This window comes from Dendrobates tinctorius, unplaced genomic scaffold (genome assembly GCF_039654945.1).
Source record: "Dendrobates tinctorius isolate UK_male_01 unplaced genomic scaffold, ASM3965494v1 ptg000307l, whole genome shotgun sequence".
Classification (NCBI taxonomy): Eukaryota; Metazoa; Chordata; class Amphibia; order Anura; family Dendrobatidae; genus Dendrobates; species Dendrobates tinctorius.
This window is the reverse complement of record NW_027361974.1, coordinates 923,184-941,729: the sequence shown is the minus strand read 5'-3', so window position 1 is coordinate 941,729 and position 18,546 is coordinate 923,184. Positions and strand designations below refer to the sequence as shown.

The window sequence follows — 18,546 nt, the reverse complement described above, 5'->3', positions numbered from 1 at the left end:
GCGACACATCAACCCAGCGGACTTCAGCTGGCAGTCAAGATGGTCAAGAAGAGGGAATTGTTGGAGTATCCTGAAGACATCCTCCGCATAGAGAGAGATGTCCTGGAAATCACTGAAGACAGCAGATTCTTCACACATGCCTATGGCACCTTCCAGACCGCGGTAAGAGACTCCTCACGTTCTAGATATTCTCTCCTTTCTCCCCATCATGTCCATTTGCTTCCATTAGATTGTAAATTCAATCTTTGCCTGTGTAAATGAAGGGACCTGCTGCTTGCTCTGTGTGCCTGTATGCCCTGGGCGCCATTACTGACGGCAATCATTAGAGGAGTTTGACTTCGGTTTCACCCTGGACACCTCTCTGGTGTGTGCAGACACACAGACATGTCTTCTGGACATACAGTATAGGCCCCAGACCCATAGTAAATGTTATCAGGATGGATAAAATCTGCATTATTTACCACCATCTTCCCTCCTCTCGCACAGGACTATGTATTTTATGCCATGGAATATCTGAGTGGTGGCGATTTGGCTGCATTTATCAGTTCCAGAGGCCCCCTGGATGTCTGCACGATCAGGTAAGAGAGCAGCCGCTCTGAGACTTCTGTGGCCGCTGTCTCCCCTCATAGTTATTAGTGGTTCCGTAGAACAATTAATGCTGATAGGATTTTTTCTTCCTTTTTAGGTTCCTTGCAGCAGAAATATTGAGTGGAATAGAGTTTCTCCACAGTCGTGGGATTATTCACCGGTAATAAGTCATTTCTTGTTTTCTACGTAGGGAAAGATTTACTATGGGAAATAGTTAACTGTGCCGGAATTGTGGTGTTATTTGGCCAAAATTCTGGTGAACATGGCGTGTTCCACATTTATGAAGTGTTTTAGACACTTTTGGGGCTCACTTGAAGAGGGGACAAGGCTTTTATGGAAATGGGAATAGTTTGATGGGAATCCATGTGGCTTACAATGTCACACCGTGCAACTAAACTGTAACCAGATTTTTGTGATAATGATTGGCTCTAAGTAATGAAACCAATAGTGGTGTAACATCAGACCAAAGCCTCTGAAGATGCTCCTAATGTGTCACACAGCCACGGTGATGAATGTGGCGCGTATTCCGACAGCCTGGTCTATGTCTACACCAGATAGGATTAGTGACTCTGCCCCAGTGTGTAGTGAGTGGTCCTGTGAAGCCCCCACAGCAACCCAAGCACTACAGCTGATCGACGTCTGACTCACAGAACTAGTTCTCTTTCTTTTTTTAAGGGATTTAAAACCAGACAACATTCTTCTGGACGGTGATGGACACGCGAAGATTGCGGATTTCGGCCTTGCTGCTATGAATGTATTTGGTTCTCAGAAGATCAGAGGCGCTTACGGCACTCGTCGCTATATGGCTCCTGAGGTGACTATGTGACCACTAATATCTCTTATTATCCACCTGCAATTCTCACTTAATGTGGAGCTCGTGGAATCACAGATCTGTCACCACAGCGCTCACATTTACTAACGTTATCTAATAGATGGACTGTGTAAGGCCCCCATACAGATTAGACAAAAGTCAGCCGAAGCGGCCAATATCAGAAGGATAAGCCTAGGGCAGCACCGTGGCTCAGTGGTTAGGACTACAGTCTTGCAGTGCTGGGGTCCTGGGGTCAAATCCCACCATGGACAATACCGTGTTTGTCTGGGTTTCCTCCCACACTCCAAAGACATAGTGATAGGGAAAGCACTGCATGTACAGCACTGCGGAATAAGATAGCGCTGTGTAAGAAAAGCATAATAAATAAAATAAACCAGTTTACTGTGTTCTGGGGCATCTCGACTTCAGACGTAGCTATCAACCAAATGATCTCTTGGCCGACATGTCATATGTATGGGGGATTAGGTGTGAAAACACTGCCAGTAACCATGGACCACGATAGTTTTCTCTCTCCCAGGATGAACAATGTACTAACTTACTCTTCTAATCTTATATTTCCACAGATGAATAGTCAACAGACCTTTAATTACACGGTCGACCTGTTTGCTTTTGGGGTCATACTCTTCCAAATGGCCACAGGATCGTACCCGTTTTACTTTGATTCGTGTGATAAATGTGATGACCCTTGCTATCCGCGCGCCACGGATTCTCAGCTCAGGGATCTCATTAAGAGAGTGAGTAAATAGACACTTCTACCTGGAGACATAGGAAGGATAGACCAGTCAGGAGATCTGATAACACACCGTACATTTCATCACCACTGTGTTGGGTATTGGGGATGGAGGATTTGTATGACGGGTATATGGGCACTGGACTATGGGATGGCGGATGTGTATGATGGGTATATGGGCACTGGACTATGGGATGGCGGATGTGTATGATGGGTATATGGGCACGGGACTATGGGATGGAGGATGTGTGATGGGTATATGGGCACAGGACTATGGGATGGAGGATATGTATGATGGGTATATGGGCACTGGACTATGGGATGGAGGATATGTGATGGGTATATGGGCACAGGACTATGGGATGGAGGATGTGTGATGGGTATATGGGCACGGGACTATGGGATGGAGGATATGTATGATAGGTATATGGGCACGGGACTATGGGATGGAGGATATGTATGATGGGTATATGGGCACGGGACTATGGGATGGAGGATATGTATGATGGGTATATGGGCACGGGACTATGGGATGGAGGATATGTATGATGGGTATATGGGCACAGGACTATGGGATGGAGGATATGTATGATGGGTATATGGGCACTGGACTATGGGATGGCGGATGTGTATGATGGGTATATGGGCACTGGACTATGGGATGGAGGATGTGTGATGGGTATATGGGCACAGGACTATGGGATGGAGGATATGTATGATAGGTATATGGGCACGGGACTATGGGATGGAGGATATGTATGATGGGTATATGGGCACGGGACTATGGGATGGAGGATATGTATGATGGGTATATGGGCACGGGACTATGGGATGGAGGATATGTATGATGGGTATATGGGCACAGGACTATGGGATGGAGGATATGTATGATGGGTATATGGGCACTGGACTATGGGATGGCGGATGTGTATGATGGGTATATGGGCACTGGACTATGGGATGGAGGATGTGTGATGGGTATATGGGCACAGGACTATGGGATGGAGGATATGTATGATAGGTATATGGGCACGGGACTATGGGATGGAGGATATGTATGATGGGTATATGGGCACGGGACTATGGGATGGAGGATATGTATGATGGGTATATGGGCACGGGACTATGGGATGGAGGATATGTATGATGGGTATATGGGCACAGGACTATGGGATGGAGGATATGTATGATGGGTATATGGGCACTGGACTATGGGATGGCGGATGTGTATGATGGGTATATGGGCACTGGACTATGGGATGGAGGATGTGTGATGGGTATATGGGCACAGGACTATGGGATGGAGGATATGTATGATAGGTATATGGGCACGGGACTATGGGATGGAGGATATGTATGATGGGTATATGGGCACGGGACTATGGGATGGAGGATATGTATGATGGGTATATGGGCACAGGACTATGGGATGGAGGATATGTATGACGGGTATATGGGCACGGGACTATGGGATGGAGGATGTGTGATGGGTATATGGGCACGGGACTATGGGATGGAGGATGTGTGATGGGTATATGGGCACTCGACTATGGGATGGAGGATATGTATGATGGGTATATGGGCACGGGACTATGGGATGGAGGATATGTATGATGGGTATATGGGCACGGGACTATGGGATGGAGGATATGTATGACGGGTATATGGGCACGGGACTATGGGATGGAGGATATGTATGATGGGTATATGGGCACAGGACTATGGGATGGAGGATATGTATGATGGGTATATGGGCACAGGACTATGGGATGGCGGATGTGTATGATGGGTATATGGGCACTGGACTATGGGATGGCGGATGTGTATGATGGGTATATGGGCACTGGACTATGGGATGGAGGATGTGTGATGGGTATATGGGCACAGGACTATGGGATGGAGGATATGTATGATAGGTATATGGGCACGGGACTATGGGATGGAGGATATGTATGATGGGTATATGGGCACGGGACTATGGGATGGAGGATATGTATGATGGGTATATGGGCACGGGACTATGGGATGGAGGATATGTATGATGGGTATATGGGCACATGACTATGGGATGTTGGATATGTATGATGGGTATATGGGCACAGGACTATGGGATGGAGGATATGTATGATGGGTATATGGGCACGGGACTATGGGATGGAGGATATGTATGATGGGTATATGGGCACGGGACTATGGGATGGAGGATGTGTGATGGGTATATGGGCACAGGACTATGGGATGGAGGATATGTATGACGGGTATATGGGCACGGGACTATGGGATGGAGGATGTGTATGATGGGTATATGGGCACGGGACTATGGGATGGAGGATGTGTGATGGGTATATGGGCACAGGACTATGGGATGGAGGATGTGTGATGGGTATATGGGCACAGGACTATGGGATGGAGGATAACCATTATAATTTGTTATAACTAACCACAGTTAGTTACTATGCCCGGGCAGCGCCGGGCTCTTCAGTTAGTTATTTATATTATTACTTGTGATATAATAATGGATCTTATATATTTGCAGCTCTTGTGTAACTCACCAGAGAAGAGGCAGGTTGTTTGCAGCAATCTAAAAGGACATCCATTCTTCTCGCCCATAAATTGGGAGGAATTAGAGGCGGGAAGGTCCCGTCCACCATTTACAATGACACCTGTAAGTGCACAGCGTTATTTTATTATAATGTCAGCTCCTCGTCTGTGTAATGTGATAATATGTGTAAGAAATACTCAAATAATGAGTAACAATCCTACATAGGGTAGGGCAGAATGTGTTTATCCTCCCCTGCTGGTAAATGGGTGGAATTACAGAACGTGCCAGGATGGACAGGCTTTTACATATTTCTCGAAAGTGTAATCCTTGTTCCCAATTCTTCAGAAGGCCACTTAGTGACTAACTTCGATCTGTTAGGCTGCGCTCACACTGTGCATTTTTTTCTATGAAAAATAGCCATAATGCTCTGGACATTTTGGGGGGAAAACACAAGATAAGGATGCACTATTGGTGACACGGAGTAAAAAGAAGCCAATGTGGCTGCAACGTGTGAACACAGCTTTATGGTGCAGTTGTCGCAGATGTGGAGACCGCAGATTGCCAGGCAGCGCCAGGAGTTGACTAAGGCCTGTTTCACATTTCCGTTTTTTGACGTCAGTCCAAATCCGCCACAGTGTGAAAAAACGGATCCGTTTCCGTTTTGGCACAAACGGATTTCACCGGATCCGTTTTTTGATGGATCCGCTTTAGCAGCCAGTGCCTGAAATTTAAAGTAACATGAGTCTGGAAAAAAGGAGAGAAAGAGAGATTTTGCTGCCAAAACGGTTTTCGGGGTTAAATGTAATGAAAGGAAAATCTTCTGGGCATGCTCAGTATAAAAAGGCGGATCCGTTGGCGGATTCCATCAATTAACGGTTGGCTACGGATCCGCCACCCATAGGCGTCCATTATAACGCATGGCGGATAGCGGTGGGTCCGTTCCTATCTGCAGTTTTAACGCACACAAAAAACGTTTCATTGTCCGTCCACTAAAAACAGCGGACGCCCAAATTATGACGGATCTGTCAAAAAACGGATGCAACGGATGACCATCCCTCAAAATCCGCCGCTAATGCGAGTCAATGGAAAAAAAACGGACTGGCCAAAAAAAAATGGCGGATCCATTTTTTTTGCAAAACGGCGGATTTTGACTGACGTGAAAAAACGGAAATGTGAAACCGTCCTTATTCTCACGTTGCAAGTCCTGATACATGGTGGCGATTATCGGCAATCTGCACACGGTTACCACGGCTCATCCACAATCTGTACAGCTGTCCTCGGGAGGGGACGGATATAATGAAAGACTTAATGAATTAACCCGACTGATTTGTCTTTCTTCTATAGATCCCAGTTATGGAAACCAGCGAACAAATGGAATTGCACCAAGTGATATCCGGCAATGAAGCCCAGAAACCACCTATAACCCCGGAGGAGCAGCGGCTGTTCTGTGGCTTCTCCTACACCAGCAAGAGGTGGAAGAGCACTGGAAATACGACGCAGCCCCCTCCCCCAATACCTGACTACTGGCTCAGGAAGGCGTGCACCTGGGTGTGGTCTGAAGAAAGAGGCGGGGTCTGTTGGAATCCCGCCCCCGAGGTCTTCCGTCTCCTCTGTTACATATCAGGGACCATTCTCTCCTGCATTCTCATCTGGCTGTCAGGCTACTTGGAGACGTAGGACCATCATACTACAGGACGGCACGGTGGCGCAGTGATTAGCGCTGTTAGCGAGCAGCACGGTGGTCCTGGGTGTAAATCTGGGACTCCATCTGCACAGAGTTTGTATGTTCTCCCCGTGTCCGTGTGGGTTTTCTCCGGGTTCTCCGGTTTCCTCCCACAACTCAAAACATACTGATAGGAGACAAAAATAAAATGATTAATTATTGACCAACATCATCCTGTATCTCGCGTATTTCTGTATTTATTACCAGTGTGTGATCTATAGAAAGGTGGTAACACTGCACATTGTCATGGGTGTCATATACTATTATCCTCTACATTACACATCTGTAGGGATTGATGTCCACAGTGACGTAAAACATGGACTTCTGAGTAATTAGGTTTTGGGCCTCTAGTGGTCTGTAACACGTAAACTCACCGGCCCCTTCCTACAGCCCCCCTATATGTTGTCATTGCTTCCTCCTGAGAACGAGGTTGTGTCGTTACTAGAACGCCGGGTTTTCTGTTACTACGTGTGCTGAGGATTGTATTTAGCTGTATATGTACAGCGGATGTTGGTTGTGAGTGTGTGGCGCCCCTGAGGGTTCAGTCGCCACAGAGGTACTGCACCTCCTCCTGAGGTGTACTGTCCCACTCCCCAGGTAAGATGGTGACACCTGACCAGACGCTGGTACCGACACTGAGAGGGGAAAGCTGACAGGAAGTTAGGGGGAGCATCCCCTGAGAGGGGGAGGAAGGCAGAAGTTCCCAGCAGGGGGGAGCGGGGAGAAGGACTCTCGACAGTGATAATCCCCGGTGGAGGATAGTGCGAGGACGTGTTTGCAGCCGCCTCCTGTGAGCTGGAGCTGTTAGCAAGGAAAGAGGAAGAAAGAAGGATCAGTTGTTCAGAAGGAAGATAGATAAGCACGGAACGTGAGGAGGAGAGAGACTGGGGCTAGTGCGGAGCCCTTCCCTAAGTTCATTGCTCCAAGGCCGGGCGCCGGTATCCGAGGCTGTGTGTGATACTAATGATCCTGCAGCAGAAACCTGTGGAATAGGAGTTGTGATCACTTTATTCCCACCAAAGACTCGAGACACAGTGGCAACGTTGTGTGAGCCGGGACAAGATTGATGGAGTTCCCGAAGCAGGCTACAGCCGCCTGTCATACGAGTGGAGTTATAAGTAACATCAAGAAGGAGGCACTTGAGTGTAATTCAGAACTGCAAGTACTTCAGATTAGCGCTAGAGAGGAGACGTTCAGAAAAGGCACATTTGGAAGGGAGTGCTAGAAGGGTTAATCCATCTGCCTGGGAGTTGGCTGAGCCCCTGACCTGGAGGACACAGCACTGAAACGGGCACCTGTCTGTGCCAGAAACGTGAGTAAAAGACTTGGAACTGCACTCAGCTGTGTCATTGCCTTCTTCCTGCGCCAACCCACTCAGCACTGCTACATCTCTGTGCCTAACACTACTCCATCTACCTCAACACCTTCTATTACTGCCCTGGGATTGCAGCTCTACCTGTGGAGAGCTATCACATCTTTGCTGCGCCCCACCATCTGTCCCAGAGGATCTGCACCGCAGCGTCGGCTTAACCCCTCCCTTGCCGAGCACCACAGGTGGCGTCACGAACTACCTAGAAACTCTTTACTTCATTCAACCCCTTTTACATTGGACACCCAGGGCCACGGACCGGGTCACCGCCACCGCGACACGTCCCTCTGAGACACCGGCCAGGTACCGAGTAATCCCACAGCCCTGGGGGTGATCCAGGTGCATGGAGCGGGCCCAGGAGAGGAGACCGCGTGCTACCAGGCGGCAGCGGGCTGGACACACAGCTGACTCGCTTCTCTGACTGACTGATAGCACTCTGGGGTTATGGTTCTGAGTCAGGGACGCATCTTCCTGCAGCCTCTCTGACATTATCACTCATCTCCGCATGAGGCCTAATGTCCGTCAGTCACTGATCTAGTGTATGTCTGTCCCACCAAAAGTAGAATGCAGTTACATCAGTCGCCCAATAACTTGGCAGTGCAGTAACGCCCTGACTACACGGGTGGAATCCTATAGCCGCAGGATGGCGCCACACGGCAGAGAATGATCATGACATGCGCTGTACATAGCAATGAGAGCATTCTGGGAACGAAGTGATGTCTGCAGTAACCCATAATAACTGTCCCAGGATGTGACCGTCCCGTCTACACTCAGCCCAAAATGACACAAATTCTCCACATTTCTAGTGACCTCAATGGGTGATGGAAGTTTTCCGTTTCTCGTCAAGCACCCTCCCTTCCTCTCAGGGTCTACAATAGGAATGCTCAGGTGCTGCCCCCCGAACATGGCTGGACTGGTCATCTGGCAATTCTGGCACATGCCAGAAGGGCCTGTCTGGTCATGGGCTGCCTTGTCTGCTACGTTGCTTACCGAATCGGTGTTCTTCCTTTCCTCCGTCCAGGGTAATATTAGTAATATAGTCATCTGGTTCTTGGGGACACGGACAACATGGGCCTGTGTGATTTCAAATGCCAGGACTGAATTACAGCCCCAGTCCGTACCTGCTCCCCACAAGACCCTTGATGAAAAGTAAAAAAGTAAAAAAAACAGGTATTTAACCAGCAAAGATTGAGCTGCAATCAGGCAGCCATCTGAGCGTATTACAGAAATAGTATCATCAGTAAATAAATATAGGAGCCTGAAAAACAGATGTGCCATGTCATAGTCTGAAGAAGTTAAATAGGCCTACAGTTAGATTTCACATGTACATACAGTCTCTATAAATGGAAAGTCCCATAAAAACCTTTCAAACAAATGCAGAGTGATACTTCCCCTATAATCCCTTGATGAAAATAGATGGGCCAACAACCAGATGTTAGTCACAAATTAGACTGCAGTCAGGCGGCCATCAGAGCGTAAAACTAAATGGCCAAAAAAGAGGGAAAAGGGTAAAAAGTTAGATATTGCTGAAGGAGTATAAAATGAGAAACTACTCCCCTAAATTGATAAAGGGTACGAATGAGCAAATGCCCCAAATATAACAAAAATAATTTTTCATATATATCGATCACACAATAGTTTATTATTGCTATTTTATATATTCATGCCTCATAAACAATTAGCTTTTATATGGCTCAACAGGATAAATACATGTATAAAAAAAACCAGTTTGTCCCACATAAATTTTAGGAGAACTGCAGAAAATGGCATATACGAGATTTGAAGTCTTGCAATTGAAGTTGTCTCTAGGACGAATCTGAAAAGATAAAGATTGAATACAATAACCATCCTGTGCTATTAAAAGTTGGCAGATACTGCAGTTCCCACAGGGGTTAGAACCCCAAATCCTTGTTCCCCGATTAAGTTTCTTAGTGGGTCTTTGATAGTGGCTATGGCAGAGGTCATCCTTTACGTTTTTTTGCCCTCCTGGCCACCAGGGCAGGTGAATCAAAAATGAAAGGAGTGATCCTATTATCACTCAAAAGGATGTCCTAATTCCTCATGAGGATCCCTGGAATGTCAGACCACTGGTTATTTAAAAGTGGTGATTAGCGGAAGGGGACGGGAGGATTCACATACCTTTTTATTATTTAGTAGCTTAGTTCTGTCTTGACTACGGCCATATTGGTATGCTCCTGAAACAACCTTCCATGGGTAACCTCTTAGCCTGAAACGCATAGTCAAATCTTTTGCTTTTTCAGTAAATTCCAACTCAGAGCTGCAGTTTCTTCTAGGTCGGAGGAGTTCACCCTTTGGGATTCCGTTTTTCAGATGTTGCGGGTGGAAGCTTGAGTAGTGTAAAAAACTATTTGTAGATGGGTTTTTTTTTCGAAAAAGGCTGCAGATGATCTGGGAATCATCAATGGATAATTTAATGTCAAGGAAGTCTATGGAGATAGCTGAAATGACATGAGTAAGCCTGATGTTAAATGGGTTACTATTAAGATCATTGATGAATTCAATACATTGATCAGGGGAGCCCCTCCATAAAAACAGAACGTCATCAGTATAACGTTGCCACCTAAAAACATGATCATGGAAGGCCTGATGTTGATACACAGTTTGTTCCTCCCACCACCCAAGAAAAAGGTTGGCATATGAAGGTGCGCAGCGGGCACCCATTGCTGCGCCGGTCCTTTGTCTGTAATATTTTTTATCGAAAACAAAGTAATTTCTGTCCAAGACAAAATAAAACAGTTCCAATAGAAAACGATCATGGTGGGTGTTTCTGTTGGAACCCTTGTCAAGAAAATATTTCACCGCTTGCATACCTAGGGTGTGTGAGATGCTGGTGTATAAGGCTTCCACATCCATGCTCACAAGGTAGGTCTCATCAGGTAAATCCAGATTTTCCAAGAGCTGCATCAAATGGGTAGAGTCCCTAGTGTAAGATTTAAGGGACAAGACCAACGGTTGGAGAAAATGGTCTATAAAGATACAAGTGCGCTCAAAAAGACTGCCCTCCCCGGAGACAAAGGGCCTACCTGGTGGCTCCTTAACGGACTTATGCACCTTTGGAAAGGCATAAAATGTTGGAATAACCGGAACCGGAGTGGTTAAAAACTCTGCTTCTTTTTTCATCACTGTTCCTTCCCGTAGTGCCCTGTTGATAAGACAATCAATTTTATCCTTGAATACTGTTGTTGGATCAGAAGGTAAAAGAACATAGCAGTTTTCATCATGTAACTGGCGCCTTTACCTCCTTGATATTGTTCATGGGGCCACAAAACGGACTACAAATTTGTTGTTGTTTTTTATTTTTTGTAGGGCCTTCCTTTCCTCCTTGCTAAAGTTATGTTTGTTGGGGTCTAGTTTTAGTCTCTGGACATCCCTACATACCTTTTCAAAGAAGATTTGAACTGTAGGAAACAAAGCAAGAGATGGAGTGGCCTGGGAGGGGAGTCGTCTGGAAAATCTTCCTTTTGTTTCTGCTACTTCATTTTCCTGTAATAGGTCGAAGAGATCCAGAAACACCTGTCTCTCGTCATCTGGGAAAGAATCAGCAATGGTTGGCTGATGGAATAACATTTTAAAGATGAGCTGTCGACAAAACAAAATACAGGTCCTTAATGAAAATGAATTAATCAAGAACATTCATAAGGGAGAAAGATAACCCTTTACACAAGACCCGCGTCTCCAAATCTGATAGTACATAAGAAGCGAGGTTGATCGCCTGCAGGTTACCTTGTGATCCCACGATTCCACTTGAGGTAGTCATTGTCTCTTGTTGTATCTTGATGAGAAAATGGAAACGGTCTTAGGAGCGCAGGAAAGAGACTCAGACAAGAGATGGGGTTAAACCACAACGCGTTTCGACGGAGAATCCGTCTTCATCAGGTGGAACTTCCACCTGATGAAGATTCTCCATCGAAACGCGTTGTGGTTTAACTCCATCTCTTGTCTGAGTCTCTTTCCTGCGCTCCTAAGACCGTTTCCATTTTCTCATTGCCCCTATCCGGCTGGAGCTGCGGTGGAGACCTGACATTTTTGTCTGCCCCTGGGTTGCTTCCTAAGTGCTCCTTTATGACCGCTTATCACTGACTCTTATTCTCTTGTTGTATCTTGTCACTCTCCTGAACGTGGGGGACCAATTCCTTTGTGGTTTGCCGTTCTTCTTGAAGATATCTCTTCTTCCTTCTACCCCTCCCGCGGCGCCCTCTGCGTCGCTGGGGTCTGAGGACAAAAAAAATCACTAGACGATACATCCCTAGCTACTGCAGTGTTGTTTATTTCTTGGGGTTCCCGTGAGATGGGGCGTCTATTACCATGATGTACCCATTTATATGCTTTTCCTTTGCTGTAATCTAGTTTATCACATTGGAATTTATTTCTAGTGATTTTCTCTTTCTCAAAGTGATCTATTGTGGTTTTTAATTTTTGTTGAAAAGGAACAACAGTAGTGTCCCTATCGAAGTTAGTCAGCTTGTTCTCCCATTTTTTATTCTCCTCCTTTATTTTATTCAGCAGAGCCTGGTCATGCTCAATCAAAATGTCAATTAAAATAATCGAACATTGAGCCAACCCTGTTTCCCAAACAGACTGGAAGTCAGAAGCTGCTTCCCAAGAGGGAAAAATCTGCATGCGAAGACCTCGGGGAATTATGCCCACTTTTTTATATTCTTCGAGGCTCCTAACGTTCCATCATAATGAAACTTTCTGAGTGCACTATTGATTATTTAGAGGGGCTCAGATTTTAAAATGTGTATTCTTTTGCCAGTTTTCTCACATGTAGACCCCTCAAAGTCGCTTCAAAAGTGAAGCAGTCCCTAAAAATATAGGTTCGTTAAATTGCATTGAAACAATGAAAAATTGCAGATAAAATTTTACCCTTTCAAACAATTTAACAAAAAAAAAAAAGTCATTTCAAGAATGATGCTGATGTAAACTTACAGGTGCCTCTCACAAAATTAGAATATCATCAATCATCATTGGGCAGCACGGTGGCTCAGTGGTTAGCACTGCAGCCTTGCACTGCTGGAGTCCTGGGTTCGAATCCCACCAAGGACAACATCTGCAAGGAGTTTCTATGTTCTCCCCGTGTTTGCGTGGGTTTCCTCCGGGCACTCCGTTTTCCTCCCACACTCCAAAGACATACTGATAGGGAATTTAGATTGTGAGCCCCATCAGGGACAGTGATGATAATATGTTCAAACTGTAAAGCGCTGCGGAATATGTTAGCGCTATATAAAGATTATTATTATTATCAAAAAGTTACATTATTTCAGTTCTTCAATACATAAAGTGACTCTCCTATATTCTATAGAGTCATTACAGAGTGATCTATTCCACGTGTTTATTTCTGGTAATGTTGATGATTATGGCTTACAGCCAATGAAAACCCAAAAGTCATTATCTCAGTAAATTAGAATAATTCACAATAAACACCTGCACAGGCTTCCTAAGCGTTTATAAAGGTCCCTTAGTTTCAGTAGCTCCACAATCATGGGGAAGACTGCTGACCTGACAGATGTCCAGTAGGCAGTCACTGACACACTCCACAAGGAGGGGAAACCACAAAAAGTCATTGCTAAAGATGCCGGCTGTTCACAGAGCGCTGTATCCAAGCATAATAACAGAAAGTTGAGTTGAAGGAAAAAGTGTGGTAGAAAAAGGTGCACAAGCAACCAGGATAACCGCAGCCTGGAAAGGATTGTTAAGGAAAGGCCATTCAAAAATTTGGGGGAGATTCACAAGGAGTGGACTGCTGCTGGAGTCATTGCTTCTAGAGCCACCACACACAGACGTATCCAGGACATGGGATACAAGTGTCACATTCCTTGTGTCAGCCATTCATGACCAATAGTCAATGTCAGAAGCGTCTTACCTGGGCCAAGGAGAAAAAGAACTGGAGTGTTGTCAGTGGTCCAAGGTGTTGTTTTCAGATGAAAGTAAATTTTGCATTTCATTTGGAAATCAAGGTCCCAGAGTCTGGAGGAACGGTGGAGAGGCCACAATCCAAGCTGCTGGAGGTCTAGTGTGAAGTTTCCACAATCAGTGATGGTTTGGGGAGCCATGTCATCTGCTGGTGTCGGTCCACTGTGTTTTATCAAGTACAAAGTAAGCGCAGCCATCTACCAGGACATTGTAGAGCACTTCATGCTTCCCTCTGCCGACAAGATTTTTGGAGATGGAAATGTCATTCTCCAGCAGGACTTGGCCCCTGTCCACACTGCCAAAAGTACCAATACCTGGTGTACACACAACAGTATCACTGTGCTTGATTGGCAGCAAACTCGCCTGACCTTAACCCCATAGAGAATCTATGGAGTATTATCAAGGGGAAAATGAGACACCAGAGCCAACAATGCAAACGAGCTGAAGGCTGCTGTTACGTGTTACAGAACCACTCAGCACCCAGAATATGTTGTGCAGTTATATGTATGTATAACAGGCTCTATGTGAGATGCATGTCCCTAATGCATCAGCCCACAGGCTGCGCCCCTGGGCAGAGGGGACACGATTATCTGCCCGGGCTGCCTGCACGGGGTCTACTTCATGCAGCACTTCCTCCATCTCTTCCACCCCTTGGTTAGTCGTAGCCCCCAATGCCGGGTCAGCTTCGCCTTGGTAGCAGTGTACAGCAGCCCGGCTGAAGGTAGCTGTTCCCGCCTTTGGCCACTGGGTATGCTGAGTCCGGTTGGGGCATTTTCTTTGCAGGTGGCCCAGCTGACGGCAGGTGTGGCAGTGCGCCCCAGGGGGACTGTGGTAGGCCGGGTTTCTAGCTGGTCCCCCTACAATCTTCGGTGGTTTGAGGCCCTCAAGTGCTGCATGAAGTAGACCCCGTGCAGGCAGCCCGGGCAGATAATCGTGTCCCCTCTGCCCAGGGGGGAAGCCTGTGGGCTGATGCATTAGGGACATGCATCTCACATAGAACCTATTATACATACATATAACTGCACAACATATTCTGGGTGCTGAGTGGTTCTGTAACACGTAACAACCACCTCACATTTTAAGTCACTTTGAGGGGTCTAGATGGCAGAAAATACCCAAAAGTGACGCCATTCTAAAAACTGCACCCATCAAGCTACTCAAAACTACATTCAAGAAGGTTATTAACCCTTCAGGTGCTTCACAGGAACTAAAGCAACGTGGAAGGAAAATATGGACATTTTAATTTTTCCAACACAAATTTTCTTTTAGCATCAATTTTTTCATTTTCATATGAGTAACAGGATAAAATGGATCCTAAAATTTGTTGGGCAATTTCTTCTGAGTACACTGATACCTCATATGTGGTCATAAACCACTGTTTGGGCACGCGGGAGGGCTCAGAAGGGAAGGAGCGCCATTTGACTTTTTGAATGGAAAATATGCTGGAATATTTAGCGATTGCCATGTCTCCTTTGGAGAGCCCCTGTGCGCCTAAACATTGGAGCTCCGCAACAAGTGACCCCATTTTGGGAACTAGACCCTCCAAGGAACTTATCTAGATGCATAGTGAGCACTTTGAACCCCCAGGTGCTTCACAAATTGATTTGTAAAAAAAAGTACTTTTTTTCACAAAAATTTTCTTTTAGCCTCAGTTTTTTCATTTTCACATGGGGAACAGGATAAAAAGGATCCAAAAAATTGTTGGGCAACTTCTCCTGAGTGCACCGATACCTCATATGTGGTCATAAACCACTGTTTGGGCACACTGCAGGGCCTGTAAGGGAAGGAGCACCATTTGACTTTTTGAATGGAAAATTAGCTCCAATTAACGACACCATGTCACATTTGGAGAGCCCCTGTGTGCCTAAATATTGGAGCTCTCCTACAAGTGACCCCATTTTGGAAAATAGACCCACAAAGGAACTTATCTAGATGTGTGGTGAGCACTTTGAACCCCCAAGTGCTTCACAGAAGTTTATAACGCAGAGCCGTGAAAATAAAAAATATTTTTTTTCCACAAAAATATTTTTTTTTAGCCCCAATTCTTTTATTTTCCCAAGGGTAACAGGAGAAATTAGACCCCCAAAGTTGTTGTGCAATTTTTCCTGAGTACGCCGATACCCCATATGTGGGGGTAAACCACTGTTTGGGCACACGTCGGGGCTCGGAATGGAGGGAGCACTGTTTCACTTTTTAAATGCAAAATTGGTTGGAATAAATGGTGGCGCCATGTCGCGTTTGGAGACCCCATGATGTGCCTAAACAATGAAAACCCCCCAATTCTAACCCCTAACCCTAATCCCAACTCTAACCCTAAACACAAGCCTAACCCTAATCCCAACCTTAACCCACCCCTAACCCTAATCTTAACCCTAATTACAACCCTGACCCTAATCCCAACCCTATTTCTAACCCTAACCCTATTTCTAACCCTAATTCCAACCCTAACCCTAATTCTAACCCTAATGGAAAAATAAAAATATTTTCTTTATTTCATTGTTTGTTTCTACCTATGGGGGTGATAAAAAGGGAGGGGGATTATTTACTTTTTTTATTTTGATCACTGTGAGAGTTTATCACAGTGATCAAAATGAATGAATGAATCTGCAGCCGGCAGAGTCCAGCGGGTGCACTGCGCATGCGCCCACCATTTCCAAGATGGTGGCGCCCATGATCTGGGATGGTGGGACATCGGGATGGCCAGAGGGACATAGGAGGTATCGGGGGGGGGGTGAGGGAGGATCGGAAGGTGAGGGGAGGGGGAGCAGATGATGACAGCGACGGCCGATCGGTGCCGTCAGTCAGTGGGGGGGTCTGATCGGTGTCTCCAGCCATGGCAGATGATATTGCAGCATCGGCCATGGCTGGATTGTAATATTTCACCAAATTTCAATGGTGAAATATTGCAATCGCTCTGATTGGCTGTTAAACTTTTAAGAGCCAATCAGAGCAACTATAGCCAAGGGGGGGGCTAAGCCACCCCCTGGGGTGAAGTAGAAAGGGTCCTGTGTGTGCAGGTCAGGTGACCTTTCAGTGACCCCGGTCACCCGACCCGCAGGGGGGCTATGAACTCATGACGTCACATAGGCGTCATGGCTCGGATTGGCACCGACTTTCATGACGCCTACGTGGCGTCAAAGATCGGGAAGGGATCTTCAATCCAAATTTTTCCTTCCAAGATGAACATCATAGGGGGCTGCATTATGGCTGCTAACAGAGATGCATAACTAATAACTGCATTATCCTTACCGGAATCCACTTGTTATAAGCAATGGTTTGCAAAGAGCTGAGCAGGTGTGAGCTACTCCGGAGACGGCTGGAAAAAAGGTTACATGTTGTTGACCAGGCAGAAAGAAGGGGTGGATCTGAACAATTAACCATTTGGAGAATAGAAAATTCCAAACACATGAATAAAAGGAGAGGGGCAACTTATGACACCTACTGGCGATAGCTGGAACAGCACTTAAAAATATCTAGCTGCACAGAATGGGCAGAACAAGGCTCAAGTTAGTTAATGATCTGCCGGGCGGCACCCAACAACAGAGATTTTCTCTATTGGGCCCTGACTTTTGATCACTGTGATAGATCCTTTCAAAGTGATCAAAAGTCCAATATTTGTCATCCCCCTAGTCAGATTAAATTTGTTGTTTTTTGTTTTCATTTTATAATTTTGATTTCTTTCTTTCTTTGCTTTTAGCCAGGGGTTAGGGATAACTCCTTATGGTTGGGGGTAGGGTTGGGTTTAGGGTTGTAGTTGGACTAGAGTTGGACTAGGGTTGGGCTTAGGGTTAGGCTTCAAAGTTGAGGTTCATTCAAAAGTTTAAAAAAATCATAAAATAAATAAAATTAACAAAATATTACTATTACATTAGGTGTACTATTGTTAGATTAGTTCTTATTGTTAGGCATTCATATAAAATCGATGGCGTGCAGAACGGTTACCGAGGCGCAGCGGTGCACCCTGCTTCGCTCCATTAGTTTCTGGAGTCAAACGAAATCTGATTCTGAAGCAGAAGAGTTTTCAGACAGTGATGGCTCCTCTTCCTCCACAAGATCCCACAGCCCGATGGGGTTAGACTTAGTGGTCACCGCTGAATCATCAGAGGCAGGGCCTGGAATAAAATTAGATGTCACCAATTTTATCCCCCCCCAAAAAAAAACAAACACCTCTTTTCCTCCAAATACACGTTGTAATATTAGGTACAATGTGAGAGAGCTCATCAGGGCACATGTGTGCCTACCTAATTTACAAAGACAGGGACGGCCACATTACCCCACCCTACTGCCCCCTGACCATTAGCATCCCAGGTAAAAAAAAAAGTATATTTGGCAACTAATGACACCATTTCTTCACCCAGGCTACCACATGTACACCGACAATTACTACAAACACTAGTGTAATAACATTTGAGGTGTGTTCCTTAGAATGTAAAAAAAAAAAAAAAAAAAAATGAACATGACAGTAAAAAAAATGCAAATTGTAATTTTTCAAACTTGTGTTGCATTATACTGCATAAAAAACTACCCGCTACCTCCCTAGATAAATACATTAGAGGGTATAATTAGCAAAACAAACATTTCTGTTCATTTCCTGTTGCTCTTGAACCACACAGGCTCTGCCAATATGACTCTATCTACTAGCTATGAACCCGTTCTACGCCCGGGTGGGGGGCATTTTTATTGGTATATGGTCTCCCATCCTGGTATGTGCTGCCCCCCTCCTATCCTGCTATGCGTGGTCCCCCTCATCCTTATCCTCCTATGCATGGTCCCCCTCATCCCTATCCTGCTATGCATGGTCCCCCTCATCCTTATCCTCCTATGCATG

At 45.7% G+C, this 18,546-nt stretch overlaps 2 long non-coding RNA genes across 3 annotated transcripts; both read right to left on the bottom strand.

Annotated features, from left to right (window-relative positions):
• Window positions 1-4,661: 4,661 nt before the first annotated feature.
• On the bottom strand, window positions 4,662-9,354 carry LOC141073579 (uncharacterized). Its single transcript, XR_012227002.1, has 3 exons — window positions 8,775-9,354; window positions 6,237-6,542; window positions 4,662-4,813 (listed from the first exon to the last, which is right to left on the bottom strand). It is a non-coding gene; the product is annotated as an uncharacterized lncRNA (long non-coding RNA).
• A 7-nt stretch (window positions 9,355-9,361) lies between these two features.
• LOC141073578 (uncharacterized) lies at window positions 9,362-17,821 on the bottom strand. 2 transcript variants are annotated; one of them, XR_012227000.1, is made up of 6 exons: window positions 17,661-17,821; window positions 11,184-11,384; window positions 10,829-10,947; window positions 10,616-10,725; window positions 9,924-10,243; window positions 9,362-9,600 (listed from the first exon to the last, which is right to left on the bottom strand). It is a non-coding gene; the product is annotated as an uncharacterized lncRNA (long non-coding RNA). The 2 variants fall into 2 exon arrangements; XR_012227001.1 differs by having other exon boundaries at window positions 9,363-9,600; window positions 11,184-11,332.
• Window positions 17,822-18,546: the final 725 nt, after the last annotated feature.